This window comes from Aedes albopictus, chromosome 3 (genome assembly GCF_035046485.1).
Source record: "Aedes albopictus strain Foshan chromosome 3, AalbF5, whole genome shotgun sequence".
Classification (NCBI taxonomy): Eukaryota; Metazoa; Arthropoda; class Insecta; order Diptera; family Culicidae; genus Aedes; species Aedes albopictus.
Window position 1 is genome coordinate 176,479,770 of NC_085138.1, and position 16,680 is coordinate 176,496,449.

Here is a 16,680-nt window from a genome sequence, read left to right on the forward strand (position 1 = left end):
CCTAGGATTACCAAGGGTCGACTAACCCACTAGGGCACTTGGGGAAATCCTACGGTTGAATGAATGAAAAACATCGTTTTCCCATAGTAATTCCCATACAAACTTTGACGGGCTTGTGCAGTCTCAATTTTCAACCAAATGAGCTCAAATTTTGTGAGAAGGCATATTATCTGGTAAGGAATCGAATGAGCGGTGTGGAGCAAAATCGATTTTTTGAACCACGCTAATACTTGATCTAAGTTGGCACAAAAATTCAGAAGAAACATGGCAGCACAAAAGATCCATACAAATGAACGTCCATTATTGTGCCAATTTTTCACTTTAATTAGGGTTCCGTCACTTTCCCCCCATGGCAGCAAGCAAATGAATAGGATGGATTGTGCCTTCACAAAGAGTTACTCCTGAGCTGAACTCACCCGAGACTGGCTCTTTAATTACGCCACTGCGTGCTGGCGAAGTTTCGATAAACCGCTAGATTTCTCCTCATTTTCTACGCTCAGCATCAGTGCCAGGACGAATTTTCATCTCCGTTTCCACCAGCCTCGCAGAACTTAACCCACTCGCACACACACACACACACACATGCACAACCTACCGCAGAACCGTGCAAAACTGCACAACTGTTCGATCTCTGTAGTCACACCACCCACATCTACCGCAAACTGCGCGCAAGTAATGGCTGGAGAGGAATTAAATCTTGAATCAATTGAATTTTCTCACTCCAATTTTGTTCGGACGGTTTTTTTTTCTTTTATTATTTCCTGTTTCCTCGTTCCACAAATCAGATCGCAGCAGGGCCACAATGAAATATGAAATAATGTTGGCAGTATTCATTCAGTTTTTAATTAAAATGTTTGGAAAGTTTAAGTGAAAAATAAAGTGCTGAAATGAGAAATATTAATAGGAAGTTGGAACCCGTTGCCGCGCTCCATGACGACGGAGGAAAAGATTTTACGAAGCCCGGGAAGCTTCAGGCAAGTTTATTCACTTCCCGAGAGCAGGAATGAGGGCATGCCAGTAGAGTAGCAAAAAATATGAATACTGCTGGCATCAATTTTCATATGGAACTTCTACCGCGTTAGCTGTGAACTGTGGCGCTATTATCCAATAAAAGGTCGATCAGCGAATCGATTTCCAAGCAATATGTACGTGACATTGTCACCCATAGAACCAGAACGGTAAACGTGCGGGTATGAAGCAAGACCATGTTGAGGGTTTCGGGTTTGATTCCTGATTAGGTCCAGAAGCTTTTTGTGATGGACTATTGAGGTCAGAATATCATGCCACACAATATATAGATTGTAAATTAATCATTGGCAGAGGAAGCTTCAATTTCCATTCATAGACTGAATTTTGGCCATCTCAGGCAGTGGTGGAAATTGATCGCGCTACAAAAAAATGCCATCGCATCGCAAACCTTTGCTGTGCGATGGTGTTCTTACGTCCGTGGCTCACGATCGTACGACACGAACGCTAACGAGTGCATCGCATCTTTTGCAAGCGCGATGCTTTTTAATTTTAGACCAAGCCCACCCGTGGGCTTAATACTACACACGCAACAGCATGTCGTTAACGATTTTTAATTTCGTTATCAACCCATTTTCGCACCGGTCGTTCGTTTCCATGTGAGTAGAATAATGATCGGCCGCCTTTGCGCACCGGTGGTCTCTATTCTCTCCGTACCATCGGTTTTTTGCACTTCTGTAAATCATCGCAATATTTTGTGTATTTCTATGGGGTTATTGCAAATCTTATTCAGTATAATAATTTGTGCTCATATTATGAAAGATGGGGTTTTGGATAAGACTGAAAACTGTTAGTAAAAATTGAATTCAAATAAATAATTTCCTTGGAGATTTGTACCAGTTTTGGTGCGTTTAAAGATATCATTTTCTCAATAATTTATGATTGTATTTAATCCCGGAATTCAAGCAATCTTTTTTTAAATCATATGTTTGTTTCTTACTGTATGACTTGTAGGTTGAATTTTTATCTACAATAATATCCATCTCTTCAATATTTATGTTGCCTTTCTCGCAAGAAATTTATCTGAATTTGAGATTATGAGCATCTTTTTTAATAATTAGGTTTATTGAATAATTACATCCCTTGCATTTCCGTAGTTGTCTCCTTTACAACTTCGCGTAGGTCAAGATTCTTGAATCCTGGTCATAGTAGAAGCTGTCTTCTAACAGTCTGCGATAAGTTGGCGCAACCTTTTTTCATTAACGTGTATTTTAACATCAGCTAATTCTATACTCAGTCACAACCTTTTAGTTACAAAGCATCACTCGCAAATCTTAATATATATTGCGATCTTTTGGATGCTGGTATATGAATATTTTGTTGGAAGCAGATTCTATGCGCTTGAAGTAGACTGCGTATTTGTCAAAGTACATAATGAGCCCACTCTCATTTTTGGCACTTCATACAACAATTGTTGTATTTTAACATCAAACGCCTTGCTTTTTCTATAACGAGGAACCTACAATATGGCAGTCCTGCACACCGCCTATTTTAATTGGTGAAACTTGGCAGCTCGACTACATTTTTTAAGATTTTTATCGGTATGATTTAGTTTTTACAAAAAGAAATAACTGTAGTGTTTCTATGATATCAGAGTTGAGTTAGGTACAGTCAATGCATCTTTGAAAAATCGTAACTACTCTTATCTAATCTCATACATACGCAGAATCACCCTGGAAAGCAATCGTGTTACTTTTCTTATCAATACTGATGCTTGCAGCATATCAGAGATATGATACATGCATCAAAGCGGCCTGGTCTACTGCGTTGTATTTACGCGCAAAGATGATTCTTCGAAATATTTGGAGTACAGAATATTTTATTTCGGCAAGGTACTTCTCGAATTTACAGGGGACGAAGGATGCGTGGACGGTGAAGTTACCCATTTCGCACACTTTCTTCCTAATGTCTCGTTTATTTAATTTATATTTTTAAATTTACATTTAATAAACCACCCACTGACGACCACCATTTTCAAAAACAGCAATCAAACCAAAACTCTTTTGCCTTTTTGAAATATACATGACAAAACGAAACGCGAGGCACAGCTCTTTCAAAGCGGAGGATCTCAGCCCGGAAAGTGAAGAAAGAAAACCTTGTGGTCACTTAATACCGTCAAATAGTTTCTTTTCGGGTTAGAAAATACGCACATCTTCTCACCGGAATCTGCGTCGGATGACGATAATTTTGAAACTTGTCCGAACGAAGTTCGCGAGTTATTTATTTGGACATTTTTCTAAATGTGCGAAACTAAGCTTTACTTGCTGCGTAGAAAACCCGGCTCAAACATGTACGTGTTAAAATAGCAAAACTCACTGAATCACTATACATTTCTTCAAATATTAGTTTCGAAATGATCGGCTGAATCAAAAACTAAAGGTGCGATTATGAGCAATCGTAACTATTTTTAAGAGAAAATCAATACATTTTCGATATGCATGATCCTAAAATTGGCGAAGAAGTGAAAACTTTATTCATAACATACTTAAGCAAAGCTTGTCAATTTAAACCTATTATTTTTCTGCGTTTGTATTGTCACTCTATCACAATTCTATGTCAGACAATTTGTTGTGTTATTCGTGTAACGATTTATGATATTGATTGGTTGAAAATTTCAAATATTTGATGCAAACTAAAATAAATTCCTACCTATACAAAACAAGAAAATCATTCTCTAGAAACTATATACCTGGCAACAAATCCATACTCATGTTCTTTTATCTCCTCTTTACGCTATCCAGAGAGCTAAACGCGAGAGAGCGCACGAGCCTACGGATAGAGACCGTACTTTGCGTGTCTCTATATTCTAAGCCCTGCTACGAACCGTACGTAAACTTTTCGCTTTCGAGCCCTACTTAGCAGCGACCAGTGCGGTTCGCTTCTTTGTTCGGGGCTCTACTTAACGTTAAAACGCTTGATTGAGCCCATGAGTGGGCTTGGTCTTAGAGGTTCGCGGCCGATATTTCTGTAATGAAATCAAATGTTGCTTAACTTTTTCGTCGATATCATTTATTGGAATGGTACCTGACCAGAATAATCAAAAAACGCCCAACTAATTACCTTTAAGTGTACAAAAAATGGCAACAAACCAAGTGTTCTACATTGTGTTCCTTCTGGCGAACCAACTGCGATTCTGCTCGTTCGACATTTGTTTTGTGTTGGTTCGTCGATCCGGAAATCGTGAACCGTTCTCTCTTTTTGGGTTCGCGAGCGCGTGAGCAAAGATTGTGTTTGATGCGAACCAAAAAAACACGTCATGCGCATGATGCTTTCCACCACTGATCTCAGGCCCCCACTCATCTCTTGTCGGACCCCCTCCCCTCAAAAAGTCTACTTGGTTTATAAATAGTGAAAGTGGCCATAGGGCATTACGATAAAAATGCGGCTTTGTTCCGATTGCACGTCACGCTAAGATAAAAAAAAAGACAGAAGATTCGTAACATTGTTACTAACTGTGCCTGTTTTGCTGCTTCTAAGACTTTTCGCGATATAGGTTCGTTCCCACCTTGAACAGAATCGGGATTATCGAGTAGCACACGTGTGACCCTTTTCGACAGGTAGAAAAGTATATCCATTTTTTCTTATTTTCAAATGGATTTCTGCACATGCTTCCTTAAAACAAATATAGTTTTACTATGTAAGTTTCATGTTTGCCAGCTTTGTTTGAAAATCGTATAACTTTTTTTCACGCTTATTTACGAATTTTGACTAAATTTATTACATTGCACCTCTTATGATTCAATTTCGCAATGATTGTCAAATGAAAAACGTGTTTGAGGGATAGCTTCACATCATAAAATATGTTCAGCTTTCCAGAAACGAATGTAAAGTTTTTCCCCATCATAACTGACGATGTCATCCTCCTGATTCCCGTTAAAATGTGGTGAAAATTGTGGTCCAAACTTGTTGTGATAACTTTCCCCACATGGCATGGTACCGAGTTCTTATTTCATGCCTGTCGTCTGTGCGGAGAAGCACTTTGCCCTAATTGGATTAGCATAAAACTTGTTTCCTGGTCAACGAAACTTGTCAACTACTGGTGTGCGATCTGCTTCGTTTCTACAACAGACCAGCAGCAGCTCAGCTAAGGTGTGAGTTGGAAAGCTTCACATCTTCATTAAATCATTAAGTCAATTCAACTAGATGATGGAAGACAGTTCTTTGGAATGCAAAGTGATAAGTATGGTTATTCAAACTGTTGATAATTGTTTAAGGAGCCCCCCAATTTATTATTGATACAACTATCTACGATAAAGTTTTAAAAGTATCTTAGAAATTTTAACAAGTTCCTTTAAGATGCATACACGCAACCTGAGATTGGCAGATTCTAACACAATTGGGTATGAAACATATACAAATATTGTATTAAGGCTTTGCAAATACAAAAATTGGTAGGTGGCTGTATACCAAAAATTGTACAGGTCAGACTCGATTATCCGGAGTCGGGTTCTGATGTTTCTCAAACACATATCTGGAAAAAGGAATCCTCTTTAAAGCTGAAATTTTGACATTTTGTCAAACCAACATTTATTAGTAATCAGTCAAAATTTCAGCTTTTTACAGCATACCGTTTTTGAGATATATTTTTGGGAAGCGCCAGAACCCGACTCCGGATAATCGAGTCCGACCTGTATTGGCTTCCTACAATCTGGAAAAGGAAAATTTCGCATGTGTGCGTGTGCTCTGTCGCACTGGTTTCTCATTATTTGTTCTATTTTTAGACTGATCATGGTCAGCAGCGGCGGCATCAAATATCAAAACATGTTTAAAAAGAAATACGGGCGGCGGCGGGAATCTAACCGAGACACTATCATGGTAAGACACAGTATCCTGTGCTCTAACCAGCACGGCTATTACTGCACATGAATAGACAAGAGGCTGAAAGCCATCATCATCATCAACACAAACGTGGCTTGGTGATGGAACTAATGCAGCCGCCACACTGCACAATGGGTCCAGAGCCGTATTTGCGAAGACAAAACTGTTTAAGCTTCAGCTTTAAGTTTTTAGACACATATTGTGTTTTAGAAAGTTTTTTTCAATTGTTGACCCTATTATTGTTATGTTAGGGTGGTTCGTCTGGTTAAACTGATTCAAAAATCTGCTTTCTAATAATATTATTTGCGATGCCATGATGGATGGTGATGGATCGTTTAATTAGAAATTCCACTAATAAACGGAAAATTCTAAAGTTCATATATCTCAGGACTCTCACCACTTAGAAAGTTGGTGTCTTCGACAACGTTGTTAAGTGAGTCAAGGGCTTACAGTTAATGGTCCACTAGGCGGCGCTAGTTGCACATTTACAAAATCATTCAAATGATTGATATTTTTTCGTGAAGTAATCAACTAGCTGTAAGTTTGTTTTCTTTGAACGTGTCTAAGTCAAGTCAAAGATTTTTCAAAAAGCTATGTATTAGTCATAATTGTGCAATGTCGCATTTCATTCGGTTCACTTGATCCAGAGATATAGCAATTAAACGAAGAACACTCAAATATGAACTACTTTATTAGAGTTGCTTAAATTTCATGTAAAGTTATCCAATCGAGCCCAAATTTGTACCGTTTATAGCTTACTAGTTGTGCAACTGGCAGGAAAAATTTGAGAATATTTGGTGCATTTTTTAAAAAGTTACAGCTTGCTGAATATATTTGAAATAATAAATAAAAGTTGCATGCTTCAATTAATTCGTAACTAGCGCCGCCTACTGACAGAACCTTGAACCATTTATTTTTGTAAATTTGCTATAACTTTGTAAAACATTCTGATATTGTATAGAGAATAATTAATCAGCAGATTTTTGGATAAGCCACACTCGAGTGACCGTACTCATTTCACAATAATACAAAAAAAAAATGACAGAACTTGGCAGAAACATTATTGTCTTCGTAAATACGACTCTAGACCCATTGTGCACTGAAAAGCCCGCATCCAGCAGGTTGCTGTTTGCAAGTGGAAAATTCCATGTAGACAATGGTCCAATGCACGAATTTATGCTGGCCTGCTTACTCTCACGCGAAATTTGACGTTTGAGCGGTGCCGACACCGCTCAAACGTCATATTTCGCGTGAGAGTAAGCAGGCCAGAATAAATTCGTGCAGTGGACCATAGGACGCGAAGCTCAGCAGCGAAGCGAAAGTTATTTTTAGACGCAACCCGGTTCAACTTCTCGGGTTTGAATGGAGGTGTTTGTGTGTAGTAGTTTGGAAGCTATGGAACCGTGTAGCGCATCTTAATACAACGAATGGATTATGATTTATCACATTTTCTGTACGTTTTTAATACATAAATTGGTAGCAAAGGCATATCTCAATTTTTGGTAGCTTTTCTTGTTTTGCGTGTAGAGGAATGTGTGCAAACTAAAAGTAAAAACTTTTCGGATTCCCAGAGAACATCACTATCAACATTTTATCGCTAGGAATTATCCCCTCAATGAAATAGAGCATGCCTGTTAACTTGACCTTTCTTTGAGAATATACACATATATTTTTCCAAAAGCTCACCTCAACCTGTCATTTTTGTAACATTTGCGAACTGTAAGCCTGAAAAGTTGAAGCAAGATTCTATGCGAGCTTTATACAATGATGATGATTTAGATGATTATCTACACCGTGTCCAACAAGTTCTCATACAAAATACAAATTTAGAAAGTATTATACTATTTCACATTTGTGATTCGTATTTTCAAAATGAATGCATATATTGAAGGGCCACATAATACTGATTTAATAAAGCATACGGTTAAGAATAACGTTATTTTCTATTTGTTTTTATAAACCTAGCAGTAAACTTCCGTTTTCTGAAATCCATTTGTTCCGGCACGCAAGAAAAATTTTCGAAAAATTTGTCATTCTACGGTAGCGAAATAGAGTCGATGAGGTCAAATTTTGAGTTTTATCCCAAGTTCTATACCAAATAGATATCCTCTTCTTGGCGTAACGTCCTCACTGGGACAAAGCCTGCTTCTCAGCTTAGTGTTCTATGAGCACTTCCACAGTTATTAACTGAGAGCTTCCTCTGCCAATGACCATTTTGCATGTGTATATCGTGTGGCAGGCACGAAGATACTCTATGCCCAAGGAAGTCAAGGAAATTTCCTTTACGAAAAGATCCTGGACCGACCGGGAATCGAACCCGTCACCCTCAGCATGGTCATGCTGAATACCCGTGCGTTTACCGCCTCGGCTATATGGGCCCTACCAAATAGATATACTAAGGCTAAAACAATACAATTTTATTGATGCTATGGTAAGAAATTTGCAAGTAAGCTGAATTTGGGCTGATTTCCTTGAAAATGATCGTTATATTAAAGATAAACATTATAAAACGTAAATTTTGGACAAAACTGATCACAATAGAGATACAAGCATGTTTTATAGGTGAGAATGATGTAAATTAACAAGATAAAATGCAGCCATGCTTCTTTTTTTTTCATTAAAAAGACACGGACACGTTCAATGCTTCCAGTGAGCTATTTGCTCTTTGAAGGAAGCACGACACTAGACAACGGACTAGCATGCAACGCCCAGTGGCACAGCCGAAAACTTTTCCTGACAGCTGCGGCGGGAATCGAACCCGCGCTCCTCAGCACGATGCGACTAAAGGCTTGGTGACCTTAGCCGCACGACCACGAAGCCACAATAAACCTTATAGGTAAATTTACATTTTTGTTTAATTTACGTTTTATTTTGTATAAAATAAAACGGCTTCGTACTTCACCAATACCAAACCTCAAATATTTTTTTTTCTTCTGGTCACAGTTGCTACTAGCAATGGTGAAGACAGGAACCTAATTGTTTTCAACTTAGAATCATTACTCGTTAAAATGAGACGAAATACAAATGAAATGACGTGCGTGCCAGCTGCAATGGACTTACGACACATAAGCGATCAGCAGAGAAGGATAAAGACAATTATTTCCAAAACATATGCTGTATTTGGTCAGTGTTAGATGGCCTTTCAATAAATACATTTACTTTGAAAATCCTAATTACAAATGTAAAATGAATTCGATTTGATTTTGTATGAGAACTTATTGGACACGGTGTAAAATAAAATGCACAGACCTGTCAGTGGTATAGGAAGCCGATGGTAAGAATGACATAAATTATTTGAATCTACGTATAGTCAACTACCTTGATACCTTGTTGACTGCAGAGCCAGAGTAATTTGACTTCTGCGCATCTTCGCACCATCTTCATCGACCTTGGGCCAGCCTCAAATTGGTTCCTTCATAGATATTGTTTTCGCTTTTATTTTTGCAATGCTTTTCTGGGAATTTCAGGAGGGTTCCCAAGGGATTTTCATTGGATTCAGATGGCGCACCTAAATCTCCGTGAGACTCCTCAAAAACCCTTGGAACCTCCTGAAACTTACCTGAAATTCTTTTGAAAGTACTTGAAATCGCTTGGAACACACGTGGCCCATCACAAACTCCATGAGATCTCCTGGAACAGAACGCCCTAAAACCCCCAGAATACCTCTCGAGTGCTCTGAAACCCCCTGGAATGCCCCTGAAACCCCTTGCCAATCCAAGGAACGCTCCTTTTTCATTTTCTTGTTATCCGTGAAATTTTACTAATACTAATTATTCGAATTCCATATAAATGCCCCTGAAATTACTAGAAAACCCCTGAAACTACTTGAAAAACCATAGGATACCTGTAACACTCTTGAAACCCCTTAAGTAAAACATTCCTGACATCACTGGAATGTCACTAAAATCATCTGAAGCTCACCTGAAATCTCTTGAAAAAGTCTGGAGCGCCCCCAAAACTCTCTGTGCTGCCCCAGAAATGCTCTGAAATACTCCTGCAACCCCTCTAAACCCCCAGAATGCCCATGAAACCCCATGAAATATTCCTGAAAATCTTTGAAAACCAATAAACACCCTTTAAAACCCTTGAAATCCGCCCCTGAAACATCCCTGAAACTCCCCACAAAGCCTCAAATACCCCTGAAGCCTCTTAAAGCCCTGGAACGTCCCTCAAACCCCTTGTAATAACCTGGAATGCCAAAATGGAACGCAATGCAAATACCCGTTGGGAAACGTAATGCTACGAAATGCCCCTAGGGGCCCCTGGAACGCCCTTGAAATTTATTGGAACTCCCTGAAATGTACCTGTTTCCTTGAGACTCCTTGGAGCATCCTCAACACCCCTGGAATGCCATTGAAGTCACTTGGAAAGCCCCTTCGTTGAGAATCCCTGGAACGCTGCTGAAATTCTCCGTAAAGGCCCTGAAACGCCCTGGAACATCCGTTAAATCCCTTGAAACCCCTGTCCCCTGAAACCCTATCGAACACACCTGAACCTCCGTGAATTCAGGGAGCATCCATTAAGTACGACACGCTAAAATAGCGAATTTTCGTCCCCCTTTGTCCAAGTTTTTCCTTTACCTAATGCATTGCTTGTCACACATTCACAAACCTGTCTCCCCCCTAGAACCGTGACATAATTAATGGATGGCCCCGCACATAAAACGCTCCGAAATGACATGGAATACCCCTGAAGCCTCTTCAAACCACAGAAACAACTCTGAAAATTCCTGAAATCCCCCTGAAACTCCTTTAAAGCCCCTAGAATGTCCCTGAAACCATTATTGGAATCCAATGAGATTTCCACGAACGCCCTTAAATCTCCCTGTAATGCTCCTGAAATCCTCTGGAATACCCTTGAAAATCAATGAAAATTCCTGCAGCGCCCCTGAAACTCCTAGAAAACCCCTGGAACGCTCCTGAAACTTCTTGAAAATACGCTGCTGGAACCCCATTCAACTCTCTGAAACTCGCTGAAATACTCCTGAAAGAGCTTGAATCAAGCTTGTGCACAAGGGGGGGGGGTGGGGGGGTATTGGTTGTTACCACCACCCCCCCCCCCCCCCCCCCCTAACGGATGTTTCATACACTAGGCGCCCCTCCGCCTTTTGCCGAAATTACGAAACCCCCCCTCCCCCTTTGCCACCCCCCTTGTGCACGTGTCTGCCTTGAATGCCCCAGAAATTCTCTGGAACACCCGTGTACTATCTATGCAACTCCCTGGAACGCCCCAGAAATCATTTGAAACCCTCGAACCGAAGAAACGGTTCTCTAGAACACCACCGAAATACCGTGAAAACTCATTGAACGCTCCTGAAGCCCCTTGAAAGACCCTTGTTTAGAACGGCAGGGTTTCACCCTTATATGTATTTTATCTCTGAGTGAGTATTGCCAACCTACGAGAGACAATCGAAGAGCAGCAATACACGAGGACTTCTTATCCGATCGCTTAGAAAAGCACAAACAGTATAAACTGGCAATTACGATACATACGAAGGCAACACAAAATTTTTAATACGTACTTCGACAGAATCACGATTCATACGGTAGAAGGACTAAAAATGCAAGCTTTCAGATACAACACATTACATTACACAAACATAATAACCATTTAGCTTGCCAGCCAAAAACATGCCCTACGATTGAAAAGAAAAATAATTTGTGGAATTATGAATTGCAGCTAAAAGAAACTCCTTAAAAAACCGAGTTCACTCTTTACATTTCGGAAAATGGATCACCCGTCGCATAACCCCATTTAATTCCCTGAAACCACTTGGAACACTCCTTAAAACCCCTGTTACTCACCTAAACCTGAGACACCCCCGAAACTGCTTAGATCGCTCCTGAAACCCCTTGAAATGCACCGGAATCCTTCTGCAATCCCTTGGAAGTTGGAACACTTCTGACAGCGACACTCCGTTGCCAATGGGGTTATGACCTCAATTCCCTTCCCAAGTAACACACTTGGCATAGAAGCGTCACAGCGGCGCAGGTTTTTGCTGCACTGCAATCACTGTGACTTACTTCTAACAAATAAGTACTAACACGCTAGAGGTAAGTCACAGTGACTTCTGCGTAGCCAAAACCTGCACTGCCGTGACTCTTCTGTGACATGTTTGTTGCCTGGGTTAGGTTTAACACCGACCTTGCTGCTGTTGGAGTACGCCTTCGTGGATCTGTCAGAATATCCGTAGCGAACATCTTTTGTTCCATGTACCCAATTGAATTTTCAAAAATGGCTTAACAACCTCCTCGAAACCATTCCTGTTTCATTTATGCTGACTATTGACATAAACGTCAATGACCCTATGTGGGACCCGGTGGACGGACAAAACTCGGAAGGCTGTTAATCCCTATGGGCCACCCAGACAGAGTGGAAGCTCTGCGCATACACCGACTTTCGCAGCTTGAATGCAAAGGAGATAATTTCAGAAGAAAAATATAATAGTTGAAAGATGTTCTCAGATACATTGAACGTATCGCTGACCTCGGCTGATCTATGGAGTTTGTTACCGAACGGTAACAAATACTTGATTTTGTTACAGTGATGGGAATAGTGCAATGCATTGTTCAGTAGCAGGGTATGAAAAACGGATCACGCCAAAAAACAAACGCTTTGTCCTAAGCGGTGCATGTTGGTAACAAAGGTTCTCCGTAACAAACGCATGTCAAGCGATGAGAGCAATAAAACATACATCGCTTACCGTGCGTGTGCCGATATATCGGCTTTTCTGCTGAAATTTTCGACCCACATCATCAAATTCATGAGCATTTGGACGAATTAAAACTCTTGCCATCCTCAGAGTCGAGTTTCAGGTGTAAAACACGAAAATCACGATGTGAATAGAATATTCCTACCGATTTTGTTGTGAACAACAATGGTTGCTCGTAAGCACGCTACAGCCGCACCCCCCCCCCCCCCCCATTTTGCTGGAAGAGAACTGAATGACCAGAAGGGCGAAGCGTGTGCCAGTCACCATCCATCGACGATCCATCGATTCAACTGTACGACTCTCGCCCGACACACGGGTTATACCAATCAAACACCAACCAACAAAAAAGCATTTCCATATTTTTTTTAAAAAAATCTCTCGATACATGTATCTTCCCCAAATCATGGAAAAGCTCTTTTTTGGTATGTACCTATTTTGAAATCTGACAAAAAATCTGACATACGTTATTACCGTGGAATTAAAATTACCTATAGTCGCACAAACTATGCCAAAAATGAATTCAAATCTTTGAACATTTATAATCAATACTGTGAAACTATTGACTTAACTATGTCGCGGCATAATTTAAATAAAAATTTCAACACTATAAGAAACATTTTAAAAGCACAATTTATACACACATCCACCAGCATACACTATTTATATATTTTCTTATATGTATTTTATTAACAATATGTACTATAGCTTTAAGAAATGAAACAAAAACTGTATGTATATGTACTAGGCTACGTTGTTTGACGAAACTGAATAAATAAATAAATAAATAAATAAATAATGAGTCATTGGTGTAATTGTCGATACAATTTGTAAAGAAAGCTTTCGATAAATACTTGAAATAATTTGATTTCGAACACAGAGCGTTCAGGAAATAGAAAGGGATATCAAAACACTCTGTTTCGCGGATGAACTAAACATTTTATTTACTCTAACAAAACAACTACATTTCATTTGGTAGTACATAACTATTTCGATCGGCAGATATGCATACACAGAAAATCTATGCGGAAAAAAAGCTGAAGTTAATTGGGGGCTGTCCATAAACCACGTGGTCATGAGGGGGGGGGGGGTTCGGCCAATGATCATTTTGTATGAACAAATAAAAATTTTTGTATGGTTTAATGACCACGCGGGGAGGGGGGGGGGTTGAAAAGTCCCAAAAAAATGACCACGTGGTTTATGGACAGCCCCATTGTAGTGATATTCACAACAGAGACTGAGTGACCACATACTAAGAAATTTCGAAGAAATTGGAATTGGATTGAAAAGTTTAACTTTAAAACTAGAACTTAATTAATTACTGAGATCCTTCAGAATTTCGGAAGGATTTTTCCTGATGGAGGATCCTTTAAGGAATTTGTGATGCATAGGCTGAAGTAATTTGCTAAGAATGTCTTAAAGAATCTCCCTTTTGGATTCTCTGAAGAAAGAGAGGAAATGTATGTTGGATTTTAAACTTAAGTTAAACATTGCGGAAAATCCCTATCACGAATGATCTGTATACTGTACAATTGAATATATTAGTAATTTAAGTTGAGAGCTCCGATAGATCAAAGGCGACGGGATCTGATCGGTAAAATATAATTGGTGAATTAGAATGTGTTTTCGTGTTCTATGATCATAGATGATGGTTCATAGGGGTGGTTTACTTGGGATCCCAACATGTACATGAAATAATCTTACAACAAAGCCTTGGAGCAAAGTTCTTTGAAGAATTCAAAGAGGAGGTCATGGAAGAAATCATGGAGGAATTGTTGAAAAATTCCTTAGAGGATTACCCGCAAGAATACGTGGAGAAATTTCTTATGGATTTTTTGCAGACATTCCTGGAGGAATCCTTTGGAAATTATTGGAAAAATTTTGTAGAGGAATTCCTAGGAGGAATTACCGTAGGAATCTTTAGAGTATTTTTTTGTAGGAAGAATCGGAAGCCTTTCTTAAGAAATCCTTGGAGAAGTTGCTGAAGAATTCTCCAACCACAATTTCTAGAGGAACTCTCTTTAAGAATTTTTTGAGAAATATTTGAATATTTGACTGACGATCCTCCAGTAAGAATTCACGTAGGAATCGTTGAGAAAACTCTCGGAGAGATCTCTGGAAGAACTTCTAGTGAGCTCCCTAGAAGACCTACAAGAGAATACTTTTGATATCTCTAGAAATATTCCCTGAAAGTACTCCGTGGCCATCCATAATAAACATACAATCTGTAAGACATGAACAAAATCATGTAAACAAAAGTAAAGGCCGCGGTTCGATTACATATAACATTTTCCACTTGAGAGCCAAGGACAGCAGATTAATGAGATTTAACATATCAAATAGCTCGTAGTAGTGAAATTGTGCATACAATTTTACACCATTTGAGAATTTCAAAAATCATGAACAACTTTGCTGAACATACGAACATACATGTGCAGATGATCTGGATCATGATAAGAAACATTTAAAATTACCCAATATCATCACGTAATGGTGAAGATGCTTACCTCATTTTCACCTTCCAAAGTCATAAGCTTTCTGTAAAAATTTGATGAAGACAAGAGCCTTTTTGGTAGTTTATATAATAAAGGATATCAACAATTGCGTATTTTCTAAAGACAATGGCGCAATACAGCGGTAAATTAACGCAATAAACACTACCCAAAAATATTGATTAGTTACACATCGCATTTTGAAAATTATTTCTGAGTTTGTTATAATGTTGATGTAATGATGATCAAATCACACATTCATTTATTGTGACTGACCTTGTTATAACCTTGAAATAATACAAACTAGTTTTCGTACCGATTCCAACAAATATATCTAAATATAACAACCTTGATATAGATATCAACCGTTGATATAATTATTAGTATGGTACACGCTTGTATGGAAAAAATAAATCCTTGCTCCAGTTTACTTTTTAGATTCCATTTGGGTCCCATATGAACTGTACAAAATTTCAGCGCAATCGGTGAAACTATGATTTAGCGCAAGCGGTTCAAAGTTTTCATAGGATTTACTATGGGAAAAGTTACACTTTCAGATAAAAAATCCCAGAGGTCGTCCCTTGTCTCCTTAATTCAAATCGATCAATGTATCTTGTAGAAAAATCAATTATGAATGTTTCCTTCGAAGACCGCAAAACAATTGGATGCTTGAGGAAAAAGTTATTGATTTATTACCGATTAGTGATCCACCGAACGGCTTTTTATTTTGTTTTATCAGCAGCACTGCTGCTGCCGTTGTGGCATGGGGTGGCGGGAGGCATCACCACCTCCAGAAACAGCAGCAGCCAAGGCAGCAGCTACAGTGCTGCTAATAAAATAAAACAAAAAGCCGTGCAGTGGATCACTAATCGGTAATAAATCAATAACTTTTTCCACAAGCATCCAATTGTTTTGCGGTCTTCGAAGGAAACTTTCATAATTGGTTTTTCTGCAAGAAGCATTAAACGATTTGAATTAAGGAGACAAGGGACGACCTCTGAGATTTTTTATCTGAAAGTGTAACTTTTCCCATAGTAAATCCTATGAAAACTTGGAACCGCTTGCGCTAAATTATAGTTTCACCGATTGCGCTGAAATTTTTCACAGTTCATATGGGACCTAAATGGGATCTAAAAAGTCGACTGGAGCGAGGATTTTATATTTGTCCCATACTAATAATTATGTTATGTTTTTGTTATGCCTTTCTGATCGGGTTGCTAAACGTCCTGGGACACGGGAGACAAAAGATGGTCATGAGTGCCCACCCCGGAAGCGGATACGGCTCAGACCAGCTGCTTGGGGCCTAGTGGCGTTCCCTTCTGGAACGTTTAGAATTCTCCCGGGTCAAAAGCATGTTTCAAGTTGAATAAACTCTCTCAATGGGTAACGGCAGACAAAACCCTTTGTCTTCAAAACACACCAATCTCAAGCACTCCAAGTCCCTTGGAAAATACTTTGCCAATCTGGGAAGCATCAGCAGTTACAACAAATCTTTCAAGCGCCGTACACAACCTACTATCAACTCAGTGACATAATATAAAAACTTCGATACCTTTCCATCATGAGGAAATCCAAGGAACAAAAAACAAGAAGTTCCTTTTTGATCTCGTAAAGGTTCAAAACTATTTTGAACCT